The following is a 7,768-nucleotide window of genomic DNA, read 5'->3' on the forward strand; positions in this document are numbered from 1 at the left end:
TGACTAAGACAAATTGCTCCTGCTAAGAACAAACATTATTTCAGATGCAACAGCATCCTTGGTGAGGCTGCAGATGTCTCGAGAAATTGAATTTTCTTTTGCCTTTGTCAGTGAATCCTTCATTTGCATGCGTGTGTTATTAATAGGTTAGTGGGAAGCTGGTCTTGTAACTAACAGATAATTCATCGGTAATGAATAATTTTGATTTCATACAATCATAAATATTAAATTTGGCAATCCAGTATTTCACAGAGCTTTTAATTCAATTCCATATTTAATTCAGATGATAGTAGAATCAGTATACGGTTACAACAATTCTTATAACTATAAGCTTTTGAGCATCTATTTTCTCTTAATATTAATAATAATCAGAATCACCCCTTTATAACAAAAAACAAGTTTTTGGATATATATATATATATATATATATATATATATATATATATATATATATATATATATATATATCTTTATATATATATATATATATATATATATATATATATATATATATATATATAGATATATATATATATATATATATATATATATATATATATATATATATATATATATATATCTATATATATATATGTATATATATATATATATATATATATATATATATATATATATATATATATATGTATGTATGTATATATATATATATATATATATATATATATATATATATATATATACATATATATATATATACATATATATATATATATATATATATATATATATATATATATTTATATATATATATATATATATATATATATATATATATATATATATATGTATATATATACATATATATATATATATATATATATATATATATATATATGTATATATATATATATCTATATATATATATTTATATATATATATATATATATATATATATATATATATATATATATATATATATATATATATATATATATTTATATATATATATGTATATATATATATATATATATATATATATATATATATATATATATATATATATGTATATATATATGTATATATATATATATATATATATATATATATATATATATATATATATATATATATATATATATATATATGTATATATATATATATATATATATATATATATATATATATATATATATATATATATATATATATATATATATATATATATATATATATATATATATATATATATATATATATATATATATATATATATATATATATATATATACTATATATATATAAACGGATTTTGAGAGAAGCAAAAAATATATTTTTAGGTGAGGTAGCCATGTTGTCCTGATGGAAATTCCTATTAGGTAGCTTTCTAGGGTATATTTGACTACAGTGATATTCCCAGAGAATTTTACCTTAAAGTATCCAGAATTCTAACTCCTTGAGCAAATATCCCTAAATGATATCACAGGGATATTGCATAATATCAGAACACGTATTCTTGACAAGTCACATAGCTATCTTCACCCCGAACATTATTAATGCTTCGAGGGGGTACAGTGACAAGAATCTGAAACTAGATTGAAAAGAGAGCCGCTCATAAGGTATCTCTCCTATTCCGTTTCCAGTGTGTATCTGAGGAAGGGGGTAGCGCATTCTTTATTCCTTATAACGATATACGAGGTGTTACAGATACTGTACAATAGGGAGGGGTCAACTAGCCCTTTTCCAATAAAAGGAAGGGCGGGTCCATCAGGACGACATGGCTACCTCACCCAAAAATAGATTTTTCGCTTCACTCAAAATCCGTTTTCTGGGCTCAGGCCATGTCGTCCTGATGGAAGTTTACCAGAGCATTACTGTATCTGTGGATTCTCAATCAGTGCCGTACTCACAAGAAAGTATTTTCCTGGTCCGTCTAGACCTAGAGACCTATGATGTTACTGTCATACATCATTTCATCTAAGCATGAACTATGTTTGTGCTTCCTGCCCCCTACAGGGAAGAGTCGTACTAGACTCTGGAAAAAGTCTCGAGGAGTTCATGAAAATTTATGGATGACAAAATGACAAGCTTGTATAGTGGTCTCGCCCTATTCAATATAAAGCAAAGTTTGTATAAGAGTCACCAATGTCAGTATGAATTTGTGACACCTTCCCCAATTTGACTACTCTTATAAACTATTGGATAATGGTTGTATCCGCATAGAAACAAATTTTGCCTCTTTGCCACCAACTCGTTAGGGTACCACGTCAACCCTTCCAATGAAGGGTTAGAGTGAGTGGACTTTTGCTTGAATCAGGGAACAGTTTCGAAAGACATACCATGAAAAAATATCCATATTTTAATCTTAATGCTCAGTACATTTCTAATAAAATGAGTTTGGGCGAATAAGACGCAGGGTTCACTATGAATTAGTTTATTAAAATTTAATAAACGTACATATCAGATCAACATTTATAAAATTTATAAGATGTGGATGATATGCGTCAAAGCATAAAGAAAAACAGTCAACAGAAAATATTGTTTCATCTACTAGGAAACAGATTTGCCACTTCAATTGAATTATTAATAATAATGATATAGTCTGTATACTGTTTATATACACTAGCGTAAAAAACGCTTGGCACAAGTGTCCGTATTATGCTATAGATTACCGACTTCAATGAAACAGTTCGTAAGGACACTTTCGTGGCCTATTGCTTAGTGTGCAGTAACATACAGTGACTACACACGCACCCTCTTAATTAATCGTCCCAAATTAATTACACCGTTCCCCGCAGACTTAAAACAGAAGGTTAAGAAATTCTACCTGCTGCTACCACAAATCTCATAAGTTGTTCCACTTGCTTCGCATAGTGCATAAAGAACACCTTGGATGACTACCAGCCGGTGTGCAAACAAGGATGTTCAGTCCATATAATTAAAGAAATTTTATGGAAGAGGCAACTTTCCTCGGATCATGACTAACGGGTGTACTGTCTAGATCCATTCTGCGAATAACACGGGTGAATTTCGCCCTTAGTTATAGATAAATTTGAACCCAGGGTTTCTCTTTTCAACAGTTGTCCTCCCATAAAGTCTGAAATTCTATGAAGATAGACCTTTAGGCACTCCACTGAACACCTGGATGCATCTTCCTTCAGAGGGCTGATTCTTTAGGGACCCCACCTATTGGTGGGTAGCTTGTTCCTCGTAAGAATAGTGGGGTGTGGAAATTGATTCAGTTCTCCTTCCAAAAACTGGACGTGGCCTTCTTCTCTATATAGAGTCACTATTTCACTAACTCTGGCCCCCAAAGCGAGTACAAACAGAAATATGACTTAAATTCAAAACCTTCTAAGCACATTCCTCATTGTTCATTATTTATACACAATGAGGAATCATATCTAATGACCATGCAAAGGGTCTTTGGAAGCGCTGAAGGGCTAGTTCATTAAGAATGTCGTTAGAAAGGTCAATCTGTAAGGCATATGGTATCTGACTTGTCAAGGCAGGATTGAACAATAGAATTGTGTTGACTGCTAAACCTTGCTCATGAAGGTGAATGAAGAATGATAAATAGAAATCTGTCGGGATTTCTTTCGGTTTCTTCGCCTTGACAAAGGATAAATATTTCTTCCCTGAATCCTCATAATGTCTTCTGGTTTCCTCCAAAAGTCTAAACTGACTTTTTAACACCGAATCTTTTTCTCCTCATTAAGGAGAGAAAATCATGAGATGTAGGTTCCATGTTTTCTGTGATGGAGTGAAGACAGTTGACTTCTGTACTCGTTGAGACAGGGATGGATTCGGTAGCGGTACGAATTTTAGTTGTAGTTCCATTGCCAGAGAGAACCACACGCTATTTGGCCACTTGTGTGCCACCATTGCTGCTTTCCCTTTGAAGGATCTCAGCTTATCGGGGACCTTCAAAAGGAGGTTGTGCGGAGGGAACAGATAGATACTGAACCATCTGTTCCAGTCCAGGGACATAGCATCCACTGCCTACGCTAACGGATCCTCATAAGGGGACACGTAACGATCTATTTTCTTGTTGTCTTTCGTTGCAAAGAGGTCTATCTGCAGCTCTGGGACTTGACTCGAAATGAAGGAGAACGATCCTGCGTCAAGGGACCATTCTGACTCTATAGGTGTAAACCTGGATATAGCGTCCGCTGTCACATTGCAGAACCCTTGAATGTGAACTGCTGACAGGTGCCATTTCTTCCTTTCTACCAAATGGAATATGGCCAACATCACTTGGTTGATTTGAGGTGACCTCGACCTTTGTCGATTCAGGCATCTCACTACCACCTCGCTGTCTACAACCAGTCTTATGTGGGTCGAGTGGTGAGGAGAAACTTTCTTCAGTGTCAGAAGTACTGCCATGGCTTCTAGAAAGTTAATGTGAAATGACTTGAATAGATTGGACCAAGCCCATTAGACTCTCATCTGATGAGAGTGGCCTCCCCAGCCTTCTTTTGAAGCGTCTGTGTGGATAGTTACTGACGGGTGAGGAGGTTGAAGAAGTATTGATTTCTTCAATTGCTTGGCATTGGACCACAGCTTTAGAAGCGTTCGCAGTCGAGTCGGTAGTGGTCTTATTAGATCTCTTCGCGCGTTGGATGCGTATTTTCTCCAGACTCCTGTTGCATCCTTAAGCTGTGCTCTTAGTACTGGATCTGTTATTGAAGCAAACTCTAGAGAGCCCAGCACTCTCTCCTGTTCGCGTCTTGATATCCATTTAGATTTCAATAGTTTCTTGACAGATCCTGCTATTTCTTTCCTCTTCTTACTAGGAATGGAAAGCCGATGTGACTTCAAATTCCAGTGGATTCTCAACTACTGAAATTTGTGAGCTGGAGAAAGTCGAGATTCTTTGATGTTGATCTTGAATCCCAGATGTTCCAGGAACTGGATCACTATCTTAGAAGCTTGCATGCATTCTGTCCTTGATGCTGCCCACACAGCCAGTCGTCCAAGTAGGCTACTACTTGGACCCCCTATAAGCATAATTGAAGTACGGCTGTGTTCCTGAGCTTCGTGAAAATCCTTGGGGCTATGTTTAGCCCGAAAGGCATGGCTCTAAAGGCGTAAAGTGTTTTATGTAACTTGAAGCCTACGTAAGAGGAGAGGTGACGATTAATTGGAACATCCCAATAAGTGTCCGACAAGTCTATAGACACAGTATATGCCCTTCTGGGCAGTATGGTCCTTATGTGCTGAAGCGTGAGCATTCTGAACTTGTAGTTCACTATGAACTTGTTGAGTGGCGAAAAGTCTAGAATAACTCTGAGTTTTTCTGAGTCCTTGGAATTTTATGGACTTAAGTTTCCGGATTACTCTTTTGTCTAAGAGTTCTTGGACATATTCTTCCAGAACGGGGGATGAGTGTTAGAAGAATTGAGGAAATTGAGGTGGAGGACTGCTCCAGCTCCAACTTAGTCCATTTTTAATTAGGCTAAGGGCCCAGGGATCGAAGGTCCAGCGATCCCTAAATAGCTTTAGTCTCCCTCCTACTGGAAGTATCTTACTTCCTCTTGAAGGGCATCTAGAAGAACCTCTGGCTGTTTCTCTAGCTCTCGAACGAAAGGAAGAAGTCTGCCGTTCGAGGGCAGGGTTAAAACTGGCGACTGTGTCGCCACTAATTGAGGTACCAGCTGGTACGTGGTTGGAGGTTGTGCCACTATCTGAGGCAACGCGGTCACAGGAAGTTGTTGTTGTTGCTGTCGGTAGGGTTTAGCCGGCCGAGAGGATCTAAGCTGCAATTTTTGAGAAGGTTCCTATTCTCTGTGGCGGCCTTGTCTACTACCTCTTTAACCACTTCATTGGGAAAGAGGTCTTTACCCCAAATATGAGAGGAGATCAGTTTCCTCGGTTCATGCCTCAGCGCAGCCGAGGCGAACACGAACTCTCTACAGGCTCTCTTAGCTTTAATAAAGCTATAGAGATCCTTCGTAACTGTCACCAGATATGTTTTGGCCACAACCATGAACATGTCCTGGTTCTTGGGGTCACTTGCCATCGTTTCTATTGTCGTTTGCAACGACATCGATGCCGCAAGTCTTTCTTTTGTCTCTTGCTCTCTACGCAAGAGAACCTCCAACAGTTTTGGAAGTGCCTCACCAAACTGGCGTTCAGCAATATCAGCTTCCAGCTTCCCGACTGAGAAGGTAAGGTGTACGTCCTTCCAGTCTTCTTGGTCCAAGGGCAAGGTCAGAGATAACGGCTTGCACTCCTCCAAGGAGGGGCATGGTTTCCCTGCCTCCACCGCCTTAAAGGCTGCCTTATATCCCTTTTCCACGAAGGGAAAGGCTCTGGTCGGTGAGGTCACAAAAGAGGGAAGCTTCTTACTCAAGTCGGGCACCTTTGAGTTAGTGAAGCCCCTCTCTTTCATCGAGCTCGTTAGTAACATCAGAGCTTTACTATGGTCAAGAACTATGACCTCCTTCGGCTCCATCTCCTCCTTTGAGGCTGGCTCCTTCCTAAGACGGACATAGCAGTCCGGATAAGAATCTTTGTTGGGCCAAAATTCCACTTCTTCCAGGGGAATTGCTCCCAACTTTTCTGAGATCACGATCTTCCCGGTTGTCATTGTCATGTGTTCGGCATACCTCCAAGGATTGGTATCCGAGCACAAAGGAAGATCCTTCTCGCTGAGCCGCTTCTGGGGCCCACGTGATGCTGCAAGTCTACGTATCTCTATTTTCATTGCAGCCTCCTTCTCATCATTCTTCCTTTGAATTTGTTGGATAATCTCGACAATGGATGAAAGAGTACTTCCCAGTTCATCTGGGATAGCAGACGATGTAGAAGGAACAGGTTCTGGGTCCGGAACCGATGTAACCGACACTTCGTCGATTTCTTGCTCTTCTAATTAAGGAGCCTGGAACAGCTCCTCCTCCTGACCTTCTCCTAGAAAGTCTTTCTCAGTAGACTACGACACCTCCGACATCCTATCGTCCAATTGGATGTCTTGAAGGGCGGCCGAGATTTCAGAATCTACCGGATTCTGGGCAGTTGGTATCTCCACCTGAGGCTGGGGGATGATTGTATCAGCCGATGCTTTAAGGAAAAGGTAGGCCCTCATCTTCTCATTTGGAAGGTAGGGGCTTGAGGTGTTTTTCTGAAAACCCCTCACCCAGGATCGTAACATTTCCCTGGCAGCATCCCTTGACTCCGTCGACTTAGGGTCGTCAAAATCCTCGTTAATCAAGTTAGAACAAACTGTTAAAACCTGAGAGTCCCAATAGCTGAGATCACCTCTAGAGGCTGCGCATGCTGCGTGCCACCTGCTATATTGATGTCCACAGAAGTTTTTACTGCGGACATTACAGAACACACTCCCGCACTTCGGATGGTCCTCCTGTAAAATGAAAAAAAATCCATGAGTATCAAGTGAAGGCTTTCACTTATATTGAGACATTTAGCTTATATAGAAAAGCTATAAAAGAAAGAAGGAAAGACACATACTTGTATTTCCTGGCCAGTCAATTGCTGAAACCTCCCGAGATATTAAAACTAATGTAAATTCTTCTCCAGAATACCTTATGTAATTTCCTAAACGGAAATTTAAGGTGTAGTTCGCACCTTGAGAGAAAGTTTTAATAAACGGGATAGAAAGAATACAGAAAGAACTTACTTTCTATATATTTTACGGTCTCAACAAAAGGCTGTACAAGATAACATTAAGTATGATGAAGAACTTTAGTGTTATTACAAGCTCTGTACAGTAGTTTCTGCTAATGCAGCGTGTACTACACTACAAATATAGCAACTACTGTACATCACATGGTGTTTTGCCGGCTAGCAC

The sequence above is a fragment of the Palaemon carinicauda genome, chromosome 24, assembly GCF_036898095.1.
Source record: "Palaemon carinicauda isolate YSFRI2023 chromosome 24, ASM3689809v2, whole genome shotgun sequence".
NCBI classification, from domain to species: domain Eukaryota; kingdom Metazoa; phylum Arthropoda; class Malacostraca; order Decapoda; family Palaemonidae; genus Palaemon; species Palaemon carinicauda.